Source organism: Macrobrachium nipponense, chromosome 9 (assembly GCF_015104395.2).
Source record: "Macrobrachium nipponense isolate FS-2020 chromosome 9, ASM1510439v2, whole genome shotgun sequence".
NCBI lineage: Eukaryota > Metazoa > Arthropoda > Malacostraca > Decapoda > Palaemonidae > Macrobrachium > Macrobrachium nipponense.
The window spans coordinates 52250688-52270836 of record NC_061110.1 but is presented as its reverse complement, the minus strand read 5'-3'; the positions used below and the strand labels follow the sequence as shown (position 1 = coordinate 52270836).

At 37.0% G+C, this 20149-nt stretch overlaps 1 protein-coding gene across 1 annotated transcript in view; it reads left to right on the top strand.

The window, feature by feature from the left end:
* Positions 1 to 20149, top strand: part of LOC135218517 (growth hormone secretagogue receptor type 1-like) — a 486215-nt gene that overhangs the window by 402709 nt on the left and 63357 nt on the right. The gene's annotated exons all lie outside the window — the stretch shown is intronic.

The window sequence follows — 20149 nt, the reverse complement described above, 5'->3', positions numbered from 1 at the left end:
AGTCTGCGAGACTTAGAATGTGTAGCTTTCATAATCTTCCTATTACGACCATTGAAGTTCTTTTATATGCGGAACAAATGTTTATTATGGAGCACTTAGGTGATCAAAATGAAATAAAATAGAAATAAATTGAGCATTCTAAATGTTCCACATATATGAAACTTGTTTGTTATGAAAATTATTGGAAAAATTTTAAAATAAAGTGAGAAAACTAGATGTTCCACATGTTGTACCATTATATAAGAAACGAATGTTCGTTATGAAACGATTATGTGGGAAATTTGAAAATAAAGTGAGTTATAAACCAAATGTTACAAATATAATGTACAATTTACGATACTTGAGTAATTTGCCAGAATTTGGTGAATGAACTGTAAGTATCATTGTGAAGTGTGCAGTCCTTCTCAATTTTTATAGTTGAAAACTATCTGATTAAACTTTCATTGACTCATTATTGTATATATTAGACAATAATAGCTCAAGTAATAAACAGCAGTTCCCATTTTCTTCAATTTTTATTCACAAAATTGCAGACAATAGTTCTAGTCCCATTTAGTTTCTTAGATTAAGAGATGTTACTCTTGATAAAAACTGGCTCAACCACGGCATCACTTACTGTTTGGTTATATATCTTCAAGGCAAACTCAACAAGGTCAGTCAGCCTGGGCTCTTCTGCAGCATTTTTGACATTATAACTTTGGTCCAAATGATGAGCAAAAAGTTGGAATTTGCCTTTCATAAATTCTGGCCCAGTCAGTGATTAATAGTAAAAGCCACTGGTTTTCAATTTCAATTAATATAAGTTCTGAAAACGGTGGCCATGTGTGGTTAAGGCATAGGCCTAAAGAAAGATTTTTCTTGCCTTTTTCAAGGTTTCAGAATTATTAGAAATGCGACAAAGAAGTTCCTTGCAAGCTCTCATTAAAAAATTATGGATCGCTGTTGAGCATTTTGAATGCTTTTCTGTTTTATAACTTTGTTTTGTTTGTTGTAGATCAGGAGTGTAGAAAATTCATGGCCAAGTTGACTATTTCAATTGGCAGTAATAAAGTGCTTCTATCTAAATTATCCTCAAGACTCATGATCAGGGTACACAACTCTTCTCAACACTGCAAAAAAAGTGAAGTTGTCTAAACCACTGTGAAGGATACAATGAGCTGCTTCACTTCTTTGATAGAGCAAATTAATTCTTCGAATTCACTTAGAATTGGTTCGAGGTATGTAAATTAAAGCCATGCCAGAGCACATCTAAAATAGCTGCATTGTAACAAACTTATCACACGAAGAAGCTATTTGGAAGTTAGTGGTCCAAGAATCCCATTAATCTAAAAGCCACTTTATACAATTGCTGACAGAGGTACTATTAGATATAAGGGATTTTGGCCATCATCTATTAATCTGTAAATCTCCAGATAACTTTTTCTTTTTAATTTATAGTGGAGTGGGGTAGTTGGAAAAAAGTGCAAATGGTGATACAAGCAACACATTTGGCATGAGAACTCTCATTAACCCCATAAATCAAAATCAACCTCCGACCACCTGAATATATTGCTATTTCCAATATGGTTGACACTTTTCCAAAATGGCAGCAAATTTGCTCTATATTTCAAATATTTCCATTCCACAAGCCTACAAAAGTTACTTTGCATACTGTCCATATAACGACTGTGAATTTATATTTTGGCATTCTTACTGTCATTAAGAGATAAACTGAACCCATCTTTCCAATATGCCATCCTATTTCCAAAATAGTCGCCAAAGATATAAATGTATATATCTCTTGATAAATACCAACATGTTTTGTGTGCAATCAGTTGTAGCAACTGCAGCTGTAGAGAGCTGTGCAGCTAAGTCTGGACTTGTAGCACTTGCACCTGTCATAGCATTCCTTTTTGCAGCCACACTTATTCAATTCTTGGCAAGAGTTTGCTACCACTGCCAAATCTGTCCAATATGGAAACCAGACACTATCAATCTATTGCCATCCCCAGTGTCTTGGATAGAGCAAAACTGGATGACATACTAAAGATTGGCTCCAATGTGCTGTACTTAAAAGGCAGCTCTCTTGCAATGCTTTCTAAGAGTAGCCCTTGTAAGGGGAATGCAATCATAAGCTCTTTGCTTCCTTACAAAGAGATCAAGTCTAGCCTCATTTATAACTTTATATGAACTATTTCTGCAGTACATTAGCACCAAGAACTCTTCAATGATTTGCAGGTCTTCATCTTTTACAGCTGGCGGTGTTGAACTTAGTTTGGTGAAGGTGGATGTGGCACGCTGAAATGCAGTCCATGTTTGTCATACAGACTTCTTCCCCTTTTCATGAAAGGCAGACACTGTGTCACACCCACGAAATGCACGGAAAAAGGGAAGGAAGGGCTGAGGCTTTTGGTCCTATGGCTGCTGCAATTTCAACTAAAGGTATCCACCTCATATCTTTTCCTCTTCCGAATTTAATCCATAGTTTGTCCAAACCAGTTTTTTCCATGCTAGGGGCTGCTATGATGACAATGTCAATGTCTGAACTACATATGATTGCACTTGAGATATCTTGATGCTTTGCAGCATATGCAGCATGCAAAAGGACTGTAGTATCTGCCTCTTTGTGAGTGCAGCCTTGTAGGTCAGCACTGTCCTGTGCAGCTTTGCTACAAAGTGCAGCATCCCCTTTGGTGACAATAATGCAAGTTGTATCATCTGCTTGAGATGAAACAATTGTGTCTGGGGAAGCTGGCCCAGTTGCATGGAGTTTTTGCAGTGCTAATCACTTTGCGGTGAACTCTTGTGCCTCGTTTTTGTCTTGTTTGTGCTTTCATACTATCTGTCCTATAAACATCAAATAGAATGTGCGCTTGTTTGTAATTCTGTATGTGGTCCTGTACCTTAGATAGGACTTTATCTTTTGCATAAGACTCAAATGTAGACCCCTTGGTTGGTCTCAGAGCATTTGCAAGAGCTGCACCATCCATTATGATAACATCAGCCGTAGGCTCTTTGTCATGGATATATGATACCTGCCGTTCTAGTAGAGGCAGCAACTGCGACTTGGTGCCCTGATGCATCTGTCCATTATGTGCCAGTGATAGAGGGCAGTTTTGATTTTCATGTTGGAAGAATTCATTTAAAGTCACAATGCCTGATCAGGCATGATATAAAAAGGCATGAGAATAGATTATGGTCTTCCTTTATATTGTAGTAAGTACATAATCATAAAAATGGTTTAAGAGACAATACAAAATTTGGAGTAGGAGCTTTAGAATGGATTGAATTTTCTTGGGGTCTGGCCTCCACCACTCAATACATATTATCCTAAATAAGGAACTTCTCTTGCATTAATTTGGCATTTACTCTTGTTTAACTTAACATTTCTTTTCTGCAATATAGACATAACTTTATTTAACGTTCTGTGATGGTCCTCCTGGGTATCACCTACAACAATTATGTCATCTAAATATACTTGCACCCCTTCAACATAGTAACTCAGTAATTAACCTCTGGAATTTACCAGATGCAGACGATAACCCAAATGGCAATCTGTGAAATTTATATATAAAACAAGGTGAGTGTTCATAACCAAATATTTCTGCAAATCTTTACTCACTGAAAACTGTAGATAAGCATTTTTTATATCTAACTTAGATATATATTGACAAGGACCCAAATTTGCCAAAAATATCCTCTAGTTTAGGTAATGGAAATGTATTTACATTGGTTTGGGTATTTACATATTTGAAATCTATATATACTCTTACATCACCAGATGGTTTAACTACTGGTATAATTGGACTTGCCCAGTCTCCAACATGCTCTACTTTACCTATGATTTTACTTTTTTCTAGTTCTTTCGATGACTTTTAAATTTTACACTTATAATGATATGGTAGAGAATGGGCTTTGAAATATTTGGGTACTACATTTTCTTTTAATTGTAAATTACACTCATAATCCAATATATGCAAATTCTCCTTTACCTGATAATTATCAAATAATTCCACACATTGAGACACTGAACTATTACACTGTGCAGCATCAACCTGCACCCACTGATACTTCAGCTTCTTCCTTTTAAAGCTCTACCAGCTAGGTTCACATCATTATCAATTACAAAAAATATTTGACCCTTGGCAATTTTGCCATTAACTGCTACATCACACATTACTTCTCCATATAATTAAATAAATATGTAACATGACTACATCCCTCTTGGAAACAGTAGAAGCTCCACTTTCGGTACCCAACTCAAACTCAATGGTAACACCATCTAACTTCATCACTTACCGATGGGGCTTATCCTCACTATTGAGAGATTCAACGGAGTTCAAATTAGTTTCAAAAGCATACACGAATCATAAGAGTGTGAGATACTTTCAACTTCACTAGGTACAGCCGCTTTACTAAGGCACAGTGAGCTAACATGACCTGTTTTGCCACAACTATAACAGGTAGCATCCTTATATTTGCATTTATCTGCCCAATGATTACTACGTTCACAGTGGAAACACTTGTTAGGCATTTTACCTGGTTGACTCGGGTTTATTCTTAGCACTAGAACTAAAATTTTTTTTAATTTATTCCTTGACTTTGTGGTTATCTCAGCAGAATCATTCAGAGTAGAATTAGACTTACATTCCGTTACATAAGCTGCCTCCAAATTTGTAACCTTTGTCAGCAAATCTCCAGAAGATACTGTCTTCAAATCAAAAGGATCATCTAACAGCACCTTGAAATAAACTTTTTGGCCTATTCCAACCAATAATTGTTCTTTCAAACGTCAGTTGAATTCTGTTCCAAATTCACAATGCTGCGCTAACTGTTTTAATTCAGGGTAATTCTAGGTAAAAACTCCACACGAATGCAAGGGACATTCTCGCAAATACGACATCCACTAGGGATTGAGGCGTCAAATGTATTTCGCCGTTTTAGTACTATAATAGATTCACATCAACCGTTCATTTGATGATTGCTAAGCCCATCGACACTCCTGATTGGCTGTTGATAAGCCAATCGCAGGGCTGGAAACTCTCAGCCTCTCTTGAGAGTTCACATAGTTAGGATGTACGCTCTGACCTCTCCTGACAAAAATGTCTTTCACAAATTATAACTTACATTACACCTTGTGGAAGATTGAATTTTCTGTTTTTTGACACATTCTTCGGTTAGCAAGAGCGAGTGAGAGAGAGCGAGCTCGAGTGTGAGAAAGAGTGAGAGAGGGAGAGAGAAGGTGAGTGAGAGAGAAAGCAGTAGTTGGTGGAGTGGTAGACTGTGATAGAAACAACTGTGAGTCTAATTAAGTTAGTTGTTTGTTTTTTTTTTCATTTGTTTTTGTAGTTTAGTAGGATAGCGAGTGTTTCGAGTGAGTCCTTTTTTTGGTTCTTGCTGCAGCAGAAGGTGAATGTGTTTTCGGCTGCCTGGATTATTTTTCATTATTTGGATTATCTTTGTCTTGATTTTGACAGTAAGTACTTTTGCTTTTAGTGTGGATGTGAGTTTTAGGGTTAGGTTGTGAATGTTTGTTATTTATTTGTTAATTTATTTAGTTTTGGACTCGGAATGAACTTAATTGTGAAAGATTGTGACTAAGGATATAAGTATTGATATTGATGACGACGACTATGGCTGGACCTTGAAATTGATAGTGGAACCGTTCTTGGAAGATTGATATTCCTGAAGTTGACGACTGGATTGAATTTGGATTGAGAGATTGGCTGCAGGTCATACAGATTGACGTGGGAGTACCGTTGGTCACGTTACTGTGACTCAAGCAGACCTGGGCAGTACTTAAGTACAAAAGTACTTAAGTACGTACTTAAGTACATTTGTGTACTTTAAAAATGTACTTCAAGTACTTTTAGAAATGAGTACTTAAGTACAGTACTTAAGTACTTTTTTATTGTACTTAAGTACAAAGTACTTAAGTACTTTGCATTAAATATTTATAAAATTATTATTTATTTAGTTCTATATGATTTTTTTTCACATACTTGAGTAAATTCAATAATAGCTATGATCATGTTATGCATAGTCTGTAGAGTTGAATTTCACTAACACTGACGTGCGTAACTGAGACGTTCAAAGACTGTTTAAACTGCTCTAGAACAATCAAAATCTGTGCAGTTCCTTGTTTGTGATGTACGCAATAATGCGTAATTCCCATCTAAATTATCCTAATCCATATGTTTTGAAAGTATTTTAACATAGCTACTCACAATAGTTTATAGTAAAAAGATTTCCATTGTTGTTATGTTATGCTTTCTGGGATTTTTAAATTCTTACGAGTTTTGAACAAGTTCTGAACTGGTTAGCCAGGCAGAGCTATGTGTAGCAAGGACAAGGAGGTTTCAGTTGGCAATGGCAGTGACAGAGTGAGGTTCAACATCTAGTTCAAAGGAACAATCAGCAACAGATTCTATCGACGCATGTCCTGAAGATGACGATCAGAGTGCCGTGTCTTCACTTCATCCACTCTTTGATGGGACGTATTTCAAGATAAAATCAAGAAAGAATGATATCCCTGGCATCCTTATAACGTAAAGACCATAATGATATATATGTGAAGATCATAGAGTCAATCCTAAGGGTGCCTTCCTTCTGAAGGTGCAGGTAAAAACAAAACCCACGACTAGGGTTTTGGAGATAGACCCCTGTGACCACATATGAAACTATAATGAAGATTTGTTCTTTCAGATTGATGAAACAAATTTTGAACGAAAGAGTGGTGCACTTTGTTGTCAGCGTTTCAAGGGTGAACATACTCACGATAAAATTGCTGAGAAAATGGAGCATATCATGACTGATTTTAACATCCCCATCAGTAAAGTTGTTAGTACAGTCACTGACAACGGGTCAAATTTCGTTAAAGCATTCCGTGAGTTTGGAGTAAATGCTCTCAAATATGAGTCTTCTAACATATGTGACCTAGATGATGATGCTGATTCAGAAACAGACGAAGATGAAGATGTCCTCGAAAGTCCAGCTATTGGGGCAGATGATCAAGTCTTGGAACACAACCTCTCAAAACATGAAAGATGCGCCTCACATACTCTTAGCTTAGTGGCAACAACAGATGCTAAAAAAGCTCTGAAAAATGCACCGTTTGCAGCAATTAATCATTCTACAATGGGAAAATGCAGTGCACTTTGGAATAAAAGTGGTAGGCCAAAATCGGCAGAAATAATCAAGAACAGGCTAGGTTGTCAGATCCGTTTACCGTGTGTAACACGATGGAATTCTTTTTATGACGCTCTCGGCGTGCTGCTGAATAACAAAGAGAAATTGCACCAGTTAATGACAGAACTGGGTTTACCGCCATTGAAACTAAAAGAGATTGAATTTATAGCGGAGTATGTTGAAACGTTGACTCCAATAGCAGTAGCAATTGATCGCCTGCAAGGGGAAAAAGATATTTGCTTTGGCGAATTGATACCAACACTCCTAACAGTTGAAAACAAACTTGGCGCTTTCAAAAGTAAAGCTCTCAAGTACTGCAAACCTCTTCTTTCTGCCATTTCTGATGGATTTGAGGAACGATTTGGAAAATTTTTAAATTTAAAGGAGGAATCTCTGGACGTGCGTGAAGCAATAATGGCAACTGTCACTCACCCTTACTTCAAGTTGAGGTGGGTTACAATTAGTGCAAAATGGAGCCATGAAAATAAAAAAGAACTTGTTAAAAAGATGCTCATTGAATCTGCAAATGAACTTTCAGTTTCATTGCCTCCTTCTAATGTAGACTCAGCGACCAGTGGATCAGAAGAAGAGGATTATTTTGGTTTTAAGGAAAAAGGAACTGTTAGTCAACCTTCTGGTCACATGTCAGTTGATATGCAGATCCTCGAATTTCTTAAGGATAAAGATAAGAATCTTCAAAGCCTCAACAAATATCCCTTAGTGAAATCTTTATTTTTAAGATACAATACAACTATACCATCGCTGCTCCAGTTGAGAGGCTTTTTTCTGTGGCTGGAATGACCCTCACACCCAAGAGGTCCTCATTGGCTGACAAAGCATTTGAGCGACTTATGTTAATAAGAGCTAATAATAAATTTTGCACCTGAGTTATCTTCCACTAACAAATTTCCACTGCAAACTGTATTAAATTCATAATTGCAGGAAACTGGAAAGGTAACTATTCAATAAGTACCACTTGGTTGAACAATTATTATTTAGTGATACAATAGATAGTATTTTGTGTTGTGAAAGAATTTAGTACTCATATTTTTGTGATACTAGTAATATTTAACAAATCTGTATTCAATTAGTAGCTATAAGTCTTCAAGTCTTTTGTGAGAAAAAGTAACTTTTAAGTTTATTTTGGTTTAGTTTTATTGTTCGAAATGTGCCATCTATAATCTTCAGCATTAAATGAATGTAACCTGTCAGTTCATTTTATTTATTTACTATTTTTACCACTTTACTATTTTTACAACTGTATTAAATTCATAATTGCAGGAAACTGGAAAGGTAACTATTCAGTAAATACCACTTGGTTGAACAATTATTATTTAGTGATACAATAGATACAAATGTACTTAAGTACTTTATTGTACTTAGTACTTAAGTACTTTTAGAAAATGTACTTAGTACTTAGTACTTAAGTACATTAAAAGTACTTAGTGCCCAGCTCTGGACTCAAGTAAGGTCATATATAGATATCTATATATATAATATATATATATATATATATATATAATATATATATATATTATATATGTATATATATATATACATATCGTAAAATCTTGGTTGAGTAACCTTTGTTAGGTTGTGGGTTCGCTATGGTTATTGGGTTTTGTAAGTGTTGTTTTGAGTTAGGAAATATAATGTTAAAGTATTTGAGTGGTTTAAATATCCTTTTAGCCAAGTCTGATTACAGATAACGTATAGAAAGTTGTGTAGTAAGGAGACTGTTGTCTGGAAGAGGGATCAAGGGTGTAGGGATTGCTTTAGTGCATCCCGCCACATTATTTTGGTGCTCAAACTGGGAGTCCAGGTGGGACAGGGAACCGGACTCTTGGACAGAGGGCAGTAGTAGATTAGAAGATAGGATTAGGTTTGAGATAAGAGGGAAATGGAGGAACAGCTGCAGAGATACGAGGAGGAATTGTGGTTATACCAGGAATGGGAAGTGCAGTTGGTGAGAGAGAATGAGAAGTGAGTATGAGGAGATGCAAAAGGAGTTGAAGGAAGTTGTGGAGAAAGTAAAAGAGAATGTCGAGTTGAAAATGAGAGAGAATGAAGAGCGAATGGAGGTGCAAATGAATGAGTGTATGAGTTGGCAAAGGGAGGTTATGATGAAACAGGTAAGAGAAATGATGAAGGTGTGTGTAGGTGAAGGTGCTATTTGAGGAGGTCCTTCTGCTTCGAGTAAAAGGGTCACAGTGAAAGAAAAGAGTAAGGTAAGTGGTAATTTTGAAGCTGTTGGCAGTAGTGGTAAAGATGATGGTTGTGGTAAGGATGAACGGAAAGGTGAAAGGAAGGATGGAAGAAAGAGTAAGAGTGAAAAGACAAAGGTTCAAGATGAGAGTGAGAGTGATCAAGAGTGGGTGAAAGTAGTGAGTAAGAAAAAAAGTAAGAAGAGTTTGATCAAGGATAAGAATATAAGTGTAGAACTGGGTTCTTTGTATTCTAATGAGGAAGAGGTATAAATAAGACAGTGTTTATGAGAGAGGTACCTCAGTGTGAAAAATAGGATGAGTATGGTAGGAGGGATATATGTGACTTTTCAAAGAATATGACAGGTAGTCAGGCTAAGTATGGTGATAGTAAGAGAGTGTGGGCTAGAGAGTTGGGAGAGTATATGACAGGATTTTTGTTGAGTACATATGGGGTGATCATAAGTGTGGAGGATGTTGAGTATGAAAATGTGAAAGGTAGAATAATTGAACAGGCAAAGAGTATAAAAGGAAGCATTAGATATTGGCGGAAAAATTAGTTTAATGAAGCAGTAATGAATGTGGGGGAGTCTGTATCTATGTATGCATGTCGTTTGGAAACATTAGCAAGGAGGAAGTTTGGAGATGAAGGGATAAGTGAGGATAAGGAGTTGATGAAGAAGTTTTTGGCTACGGTCTCAAAGAATGTGTATGAGTTTGTGAATTTGAGACGAAAGGAAAAATGAGGTGGACGAGTGAGAGATTGGCGTAGAATGACTTGTTAGAGATAGTTGAGGATTATGAGTTAGATGGGGTTAAGAAAAGAGTAGAAGTGTGAGTATAAGAACTAGAGTGGATGAAAGGGTGCCAGAGTTTGGAAGTTTTAGGGATGCAGTTTTGAGGGGGCCAATGAGGATGGCCGATAGTGTGGTAGATAGGAGTGTCAGAGTGAGTAATGTGGGACTGTCAGTGAGGGCGAATGGAGGATTTGGAAGGGAAAAGCAGTTTTTGTGGGATCGGAGCAGTAGTGTGCAATGAGGTAGACTGGCTAGTGGTAGTCGTGAGGAAAAGTGTTTCAGATGTGGAAAGGTGGGGCATAAGAAATATGAATGTAGGTGGGCGTTAGGTGCATGTGTTGGGTGTGGTGAAATAGGACATCTTGTTACTGAGTGTAAGAAAGGAAAGGGGATTAAGTGTTATCGGTGTGCTATGAATGGGCATGTAGCTAGTGGATGTAGGGGAAGTCTTGCAATTGTGATTTGTGGAAATTGTGATAAGGATGGGCATTATACTAGGATGTGTAGCGAGCAACGTGCCAAGTGTACTGAATGTGGTGTAGATGGACATATAGCAAGGGTGTGCAGGAGGAAGGAATTAAGTAAGCCAGGATGTTCGGGAAACTAGTTAGTGAGAGGGTTCAGCTGGGTGAGTCCTCTTGTGTGCGTGGAGTGAGTGTGAGCATGTCCGTGAGGGGTTGTTGCATGAGGGAAGTATAGAAGAAATTAGGGCACACCACAACCAATTGCGTAAATGGAAGGAAGTACCGGAGTATGTTCGAGAGAATGGGGTGTATAAATGGTTGAAAATGAACATGTGTGTGCCTAGTATGTATGAGAAACTGGGATTGGAAGATAAGCAGTTGGTGCTCGTTGAGTGTGGAAGGAAGAAAAAGCATTTGAAAAAGCCTGGTGGGCTTGACAAGGGGGTGAGTGTGTGAATACAGATGAAAATTGGTTGAATAGTATATCTTAGTTTTACCAGACCGCTGAGCTGATTAACAGCTCTCCTAGGGCTGGCTCGAAGGATCAGATATTTTTATGTGGATAGGAACCAATTAGTTACCTAGTAATGGGACCTACAGTTTACTGTGGAATCCGAACCACATTATATCGAGAAATTAATTTCTATCACCAGAAATAAATTCCTCTGGTACCCCGTTGGCTGAGCCGAGAATCGAACTTCGGACCACTGGATTGGTAGTCGAGCGCGAAAACCACTCGTCCAACGGGGGACTTGGTGAAATAGTAGCGATACTTATAGTATCTGCAAGTTCTCGCTGGAGGAGGTAAGTGAGAATATGCAGAGAGCGAGGTAAAAAGATCGGGAAATGATAAGTAGTATGAATGATTCTTTCATTAGAGTAGAGGGTGGATTGAATGAGATGGATGAGTTGCTTGCAGAAATAACTGCAATTTTGGGTCAGGATAACAACAGGGTAGATGAAGTGGTGCATGACCTGTTGAATGATGTGAGTGTAGATGGTAGCCAAGGCAGTGCAGTAGATGATGGTGATGTGGAAGAGATGGTTCCAAGAATATATGAAGGCCCCGTTACTCGAAGCAGAGGTCCTGTTCCTGAATACGACTGGGTGATGAAAAAGGCCAGGTAAGTGGTCGTAAGTTGGTGTTTTTGTTTGAAGTATTTGGCAAAGTAAGAGGGAAAGATTGTGGAGGATTGAATTTTCTGTTTTTTGCCAAATTCTTCAGTTAGCAAGAGCGAGAGAAAGAGAAAGGGAGTGAGAGAGAGCAAGCACGAGTGTGAGAAAGAGCGAGAGTGAGAGAGAGAGAGAGTGCGAGAGAAGGCGAGTGAGAGAAAGCGGTAGTTGGTGGAGCGGTAGTTTGTGATAGAAACAACTGTGAGTGTAACTGAGGTAGTTGTTTGTTTATTTGTTGTTTTTTTCGGTAGTTTTTGTAGTTTAGTACGATAGCGAGTGTTTCGAGCGAGTGCTTTTTTTGGTTCTGGCTGCAGCAGAAGGTGAATGTGTTTTCGGCTGCTTGGATTATTTTTCGTTATTTGGATTATCTTTGTCTTGATTTTGACAGTAAGTACTTTTATTTTTAGTGTGGGTGTGAGTGATAGGATTAGATTGTGATTGTTTATATTTATTTGCTTATTTTTTTAGTTTTGAATGTTAGTGACAGTTGTCGTTTCTTTGCAGGGCCGCAGTTCCTCCTTAACCTCCCTTTTATCTACATTGCTGGCCACCTCAGCAGTAGATAAGGATTAATTGTCCCCTTATCTTCTTCCGGCCGTTAGTATTGATTGCTTGGATTGTGGATTATTGCGTGGAACTGGATTACGGCTTGGATTGTTCTTTAAGGATTGGTAAGATTGATGTTGACGACTCGGAACGAACCTTGATTGTGGAAGATTGTGAAAGGATATAAGTATTGATATTAATGACGACGACTATGGCTGGACCTTGAAATTGATAGTGGAACCGTTCTTGGAAGATTGATGGATTGTCATGGAAGTGCCGTTGGTCACGGTACTGTGGCTCAAGTGCCATTAGTTTGGAGTGCTGGAGGCACTATTCGCCTATGAGGTCACACACACACACGTATATCTATATATATATATATATATATATATATATATATAATATATATATATCTTATAACCTTGGTTGAGTCGCTTAAGTTAGGTTGTGGTTTCGCTTTGGTTATTGGGTTTTGCAAGTGTTTTGAGGTAGGAAATAATAGTGTTAAGGTATTTGAGTGGTTAAAATATCCTTTTATCCAAGAGTTTGGTTACAGATAACGTAAACAGAAAGTTGTGTAGTGAGGAGACTGTTGTCTGGAAGAGGGATCAAGGGTGTGGGGGCTGCTTCAGTGCATCCCGCCACACCCTCAGCTTTACATGCAGAGAAGGAGTGTTTCCCAATTTCATCACTAAACATCGTCATGCCTATGTTTTAAGGATTATTATGATTTAAGAACTATGTACTTCAGTAAACTTAATGCTAAAATACTTTTAGTGAAATAAACATGAAATTAATATAAAATATATTCTTTCATTCCTTACATGAGATCGCAGTGAATTCAGCATTTATCATCTTGTTTTTCATAGTTTTGTAGATAAAATATCATGGAAGACAATGTTACCTAAAAATTATAGGTAGGCTATCAATATGGAAATAACAAGCAAAAGTTTAAGAATGTTAATCTCTCTTTCTTATCTTCGTGTAGTCAAGTGTTGCTTATGTGATCACTCGATGATGTCATCATTGTGATCACGACCCCTCGATAGAAGTCTTATGGGGAAAAAGAATATTAAGACTTCATTATTGTCACTATCATTATTACCATCACCCTTTCATATCCTATAGTGGAAATCTTTATATGAAAAAAACCGTTACTTATATATTGATACCTTGCGGAGGAAATTCATTCATCCCTTTGACTTTTCTTTCACTACAATCATTCCTCCTATATCCCTCTCATTATTCCTTTTTATTATATATTATTATGATTTTCTTCATAATTCTTATCTCATTAAAATCCTTAAATCATTGGCTTGCCGATGTTGAGTGAAGCAATTGGGAAATACTACTTTTCTGTAGGTCAAACTGACGTGTAATGAAAGTTATGACTTTTGAAAGACGTATCCAAAGGGTGACCAGACGTCCCCGTCCCCCTTTTCGAATCTCTGTCCCCCAAAAGTCACTACCTTCGGGGGACATACTAACGTCCCCCTCTACGGAATTTGCCCGTCATCTGTCCCCCATAGCAATCAAAGCATATATCTCATTATTGAAAGAATCTTTTGTTCTAAATAAATGATGACTGAATCATACATTCTATTCATTCAAATGTTTGTTTATCTAAATATATAATTTTTCAAAGATAAATCTCAAATGTCAGAACCCAGGATCAAAAGATGAAGCATCTGCAATTTACTCTCTCTCTCTCTCTCTCTCTATGTATGTATGAGTATATATATATATATATATATAATATATATATATATATAATATATATATATATGTATATGTATATATGTATATGTCATATGTATATGTATATGTTTATGAGTGTATATGTATGATGTATATATAATGTATATATATATATTAATTCTGTATATTTAAATTATATATCTGTATGTAGTATATGTATGGATGTCTATATATTATTATATATATATAGTATATGATATATTATATATATGTGTGTGTGTGTGTGTGTGTGTATGAGTATATATATATATATATATATATATATATATATATATTATATGATATATATATATATATATATATGTTGTATACATTATATATATATTATATATATATGCTTTAAAAATCACTGTAGATGCACGTGACTTCATTAAATAAGCGAATACCACAGGAAAATGATAGTCAGAAATCCAAGCGCTTTCGTCTTTACTAAGACATTGTCAAGGAACGAATGAAATACAATTGGAGAGAAAGTTATCAGGTAAACAACAGATCAAAAATACCAGATGATTAATTGTACAAAAGTTTGGCATGGCTATGGGTAATCTCTTATCTCCTGTCCTTAGCAATATTTACATGGAATTTTCTTAGACAAAACTCTTACACAGAATTTTGCCCCAAAAAGTTATATGGTTTAGGTATGTGGATGATATTTTCTGTATTTGGCCAGTTCACGAAAATCTCCAGGAATTCCTTAATAATCTCAATAATTTAGTCCCTTCTATAAAATTTACTGTAGAGGAAGAAAGAAATTGTAATTTGAATTTTCTTGATGTAACTGTCCATAGAAATGATAGAAATTTCACCTTTTCAGTCTTTCGGAAATCAACTAACATTGCCTCTTTTGTTCATTACTACTCCAATCACCATCAAAATGTTAAATTCTCTGTTTTTTCTGGGATGTTCCCTAGGGCTTTACGTGTCTGTAGCCCGCTGTTTATTGACACTGAGATTAAAACTATTTATGATATTGCATTGAAACTTAAATACCCAAGGACTTTTGTAGATGTGGCATGGAAAAGAGTTAGAAAAACATTTTATTTAACTAGTGACAAACTTGAATTTAGTAGGCATAACATTTTAAAATTACCCTATGATGAAAGGTTTTTAGATATTCCTAGAATTTTAAAGCTTTATAACATAAATGTTGTTTTCAGTAATATTAATGTCAAGAGTTTAGTAATCAAAAATTCTCCTAAAGATCTTCCAGGCTGCATATATGAAATTCCTTGCAAAAAGTGTGATAAAGTCTATTACGGACAAACTGGTAAATCTCTTTCACAACGTCTCAAACAGCACCAATATTCTGTGAGAACTGGGCAAATATCGAATGCATTATTCGTACATATGAGAGATTTAAATCATCCTATTAACTGGAGTCAAGCAAGAGCCTTAATCCCATGTAATGACACAGTTAAAAGGTATATCATTGAATCTTGTTTCAGCGAGTCAAATAATGGAAATGTTCTAAATTTTAAGTCTTGGTTTATTTAAACTTGATGCATTCATAAGGAAAAAAGTTGTAGAGAAACATAAGCAACAAAATTAATATATTGTCACCACAGGAAAATGAGTCAGAAATCCAAACGCTTTTGTCTTTACTAAGACACTGTCAAGGAACGAATGAAATACAATTGGAGAGAAAGTTACCAGGTAAACAACAGATCAAAAAATACCAGATTGTTAACTGTCAAAAGGCTAAAAGTTAAAGAGATAATCCAGGGTTATCGGATATCACACGGTCACAAACCAAAACATAATTTGGCCCTAACAGAAACTACAAAGTATCCGTACAGTCCAAAACATGTAAAAACAGTTTTTACATGTTTTGGACTGTACGGATACTTTGTAGTTTCTGTTAGGGCCAAATTATGTTTTGGTTTGTGACCGTGTGATATCCGATAACCCTGGATTATCTCTTTAACTTTTACCCTTTTGACAGTTAACAATCTGGTATTTTTTGATCTGTTGTTTACCTGGTAACTTTCTCTCCAATTGTATTTCATTCGTTCCTTGACAGTGTCTTAGTAAAGACAAAAGCGTTTGGATTTCTGACATTTTCCTGTGGTGATAATGTCTTAGTAAAGACAAAAGCGCTTGGATTTCTGACTCATTTTCCTGTGGTATATATATATATATATATATATATATATATATATATATATATATATAAATATATATACATGTAACAAATAAAGACTGATAATATATATGATATGTATGAGACATTGTTATATGTCACATGCCTTGACATTCCTTAGAAATTTGGGAGTCATCGTTTTTAGCTTCCCTTGGAGACAGAGAACATCACAGCTTAGAAATGCTGATATGTCTTGAGGTGGTGTGATCTTTACCTGTAGTTATGAGCGTTCATCAAAGGTGACTTTGAAACCAGTTTAGAGTGGTTTCAGGGCGTGAACGAAGGGTGCGAATTCGTGCGTCCGTATGAGCTATGTCCGTTCATAATGGCATGTAATTAGCCAGAACCATAGAGAGACTTACGGAGAGTCAGGCAGAGCCGGGGTAGCTCTGCCAACATATCTCTATTTGGTGCTTGGAGATTCTAGGCTGGAAATGGTTAAGAATTACTGTGCTTTAGCCAAAGGTGTGGCTTGACTGTATTTTTTATATTTTGTAAAGATGTTCTATTTCATTTAATCTTTTGACTTTGTCTTTACAATTGTGTATGCTTAGTGTTTTCTGTACCCTAACAGGTGGTTCTAGTGGAGGGGACTGTGTTCTGGTAAAGGAACTATATTTTGGAGAGAGATAAATGGTATTTGACTAATTTCTGGTAGACTGTTAATTACTGGGGGTTATCTGAGTTATCTGAACTTTGAGTTATCATTCCGTTTAATTATCCTGTAAGAATCTGAGTTATTCTATTAATACTTTGCTTTGAATAAATGTCTATTTTTGTAGTCCTGACTCTGATTTGATGACCTAATGAAATGGAGGGGAGTTTGTTGAGAGAGAGAGAGAGCTGTTGCCAGTGAGTGGAGAGAGAGAAAGAGAGAGAGAGAGAGAAAGTGTTACCAAAAGCCCAGTTTCCCTGCTGCTCATGGCTTTCGCTACCAAAGTGAATAACGGGGCCACCACCCCGTTATCTAGTTGGTGGGCAGCGGTGTTTGAACGAAAAAATCCTTTTGTATCAGCTTAAAAATTCTGTTTTCAGAGTGTCTGGTTGTGGAAATATGTTAGATTTCATCCGTTAGCTGTGGTAATGGGAGGGGGAAATTGAACTAGGGTCAGCAAATTCGCCCGTTCCGAGGCGCCCGCTGAGTTGAGGACTCAGTCTGGCTTGTGTGTGAATGATCATTGAGCGCTTTCTCGCTGCGTGGTTTGCCGAGTGCATTGTGCCAACGAGATTCGCGTGTTTGTAATTGCGCAGATTCCGGGTTTTCTCTCATTTGAAGATGTAAGTGTTACGATGTGTGTTTTTTTTTAGGCCCTGGTGTGTGAACAATTTTAGAGAGGCAGTTCAGATTATAATATGTTTCTCTCAAAGTAGCAGAATGTGATAAGTTTTATCTTAGCGCATGTTTAGAAGAGACGCATTCATCTTTGTTTTAATACATACGTGTGTATGTGTATATGAATGGTTTTCATACATGCGATACTGTTGCTTGAATTACATTATTTCCCTTGGAGATAGAGCGCCCGTTCATGCATATGCAGTCAGCGCAATTTGTGCTGACCGACCAAGGGGTAGTGCAAGGGGAGGCGAGTGGTGGTCTTCCATGGGGGAATGCTTGACGTGGAGGGTGAAGCTCTTTTTTTTTTTTTTTAGTGGGGGGTGAACTTCTTTTTTTTCTTTGTGTCAGGGCAATGGGGGTGAATTTGGCCTTGAATAGGAAATTTCAATGCCATGGAATCAGCTGATAACCACTGGGTTTTGATATGAGATGCCCGTAGGGTTTCTTTTAGAAACATTTTTTTCTTTCTCTTGAATGAAGAGAAAATGGAAATGAATATGGATGTGGTGTAAGTTTTCCTTATGCTTTGGAGAATGCTTTTACGCAATGTTAGAGGGCATAATTATAACTGGGGATTTAGAGACTATTATTTTAATGGAGATTACTTTAAAATGGTGGTGATTGGTGATGCCATTGGTGGTGAGTGGTGATGCCTGGTGTTGCTGGGTGGTGATGTGTTACTTGTGATGACTGGTAATGATTGATGATACCAGTGAGTGGTGTTGGTTTTGGTGTGACAATGGTGGTGTATACTGGGGAAATGGTGTTGATTGGCGTTGGTTGGTATCATGGGGTGTGGCAATAAGGAAATGTAAGAATTACATTATATATAAACCAGTGACCTGGGGTCATGGCATTAGGAGGGTTTTACGTGACCAAAGCAGACCTAGATTACGCTATGCACTGTCTGCAGTAGCCTGATCTAGCTCTAAGCTTTGTCAACATTTTTTATGTTTATGATAACTTTGCACAACAACTTCCATGGGAAGAGGTTGACCTGTTAACCTACGCCGGAAACTTGTAACTTCCGAGCCGGCAGACTACGTATGTGTTTTTATATGAATTGCTGAGATAGCTAATGTTCCGCTATCGACGCGATGCTTTAGAATGGCAGTTCCACGCCAACGATCAAACATATCGGTCGTCCGACCGAGCTGCATCTCCTAGTATGGAGTTACAGAATAAAGTTGTTAACTTGTTCAACTAGCCTGTTTGAATCATCTCCTCTAGACAAGAAAGAACCTCTCTACTAAGATATCCAAGGGAGATGAGAGGAACCAAACATTACTTACGGATGACAGCCGTAAGGAAAGAACAAAAAGTCTATCGCCAAGCGATAAGACATAAGAAGTGGTGGCAGCGGTGGAATACTTTCTTGTTCCATCGGAATCTGATGAAATCCTTTTAGTAAGTCTAGGCTTGTGAAATATTTATTCTGGCCTAGTAAAGATAGGATATCATCGGTACATGGTACTGGGAATCTGTCAGGGATTGTTTCTTCGTTTAAACGACGAAAATCTACGCATATCCGCCAAGTTCGATCTTTTTTCGGTACTACTATTAACGGAAAATTATAAGGGCTGTTTGATTTCCTAATGACTCCTTCCTTCAACATTTTACCTACTTCCTCTGTTATCTCATTCTGAAATTTCATAGGAAGTCGGTACGAAGGTACATAGATTACTTTCTGTTTGTCCTTGAGCCTGATTTGATGCTCGATGACATCCGTTTTTCCTAAGGTTCCATCCGTAGTGGAAAAAACATCATGATATTTAGTTAACAGATTCAAAAATTTCTGCTGAATTTCTTCTTCTTGAATGTCCTGATTGATTTTGTTCTTTATAGATTGCAAAAGGGTTTCATCCGCGACTGATTGAGCGTGATTTATCTCAGCTACGGTAAGAATGCGATGTTTATAAACTTCGGCATCCAAGATATGTTGATTTTTGTGGATTACTAAAGTGGTATTCAAATGATTACAGACTTCGATATTACATTGCTGTTGTGAGCCGACTGTATAAACGGCTTGTGTGACGGATAATCCGTGTGTTTTCAGAGTTTCGGAAAGGATTAATGTTTCAGATCCTGGCAAGGTTCTTTTTACACGCACTAATATATTTGAAGTTACGTTAGGCTCGAGAGTTTGCGTGCAAGCTGATATTACGGGTGAGCGAGAGTTCTGTTGGGTTGCCTGTATTATTTCTTGGTTCATGAGACAGGTGATTGGTTCCGTAATGTAAGTGACAACTCTGTCTGTCTCTTTATTATCTAAAACAGATTTTAGGGTATTAGAAGACCTATAGAATTTCCCTTTGATATACACGCCGTGTTTTGCAGGTGCTAAGATAATATTTTGAGTGCCCATAGACGGGTATCCGATAATTACTGCGGGATACATATTAATGTTTTGTACAACGACAAAGGTATCAGCAAACGTGCGCTTACCGACCTTGTACTGTACATGAGTTACGCCCACAACATTTAATTCATTATTCCCAATGCCTGAGAGCCTTATTCCGGACTTTTCTATAGGGAAATTTGAAAAGAGTAAATGATGAGTCCTT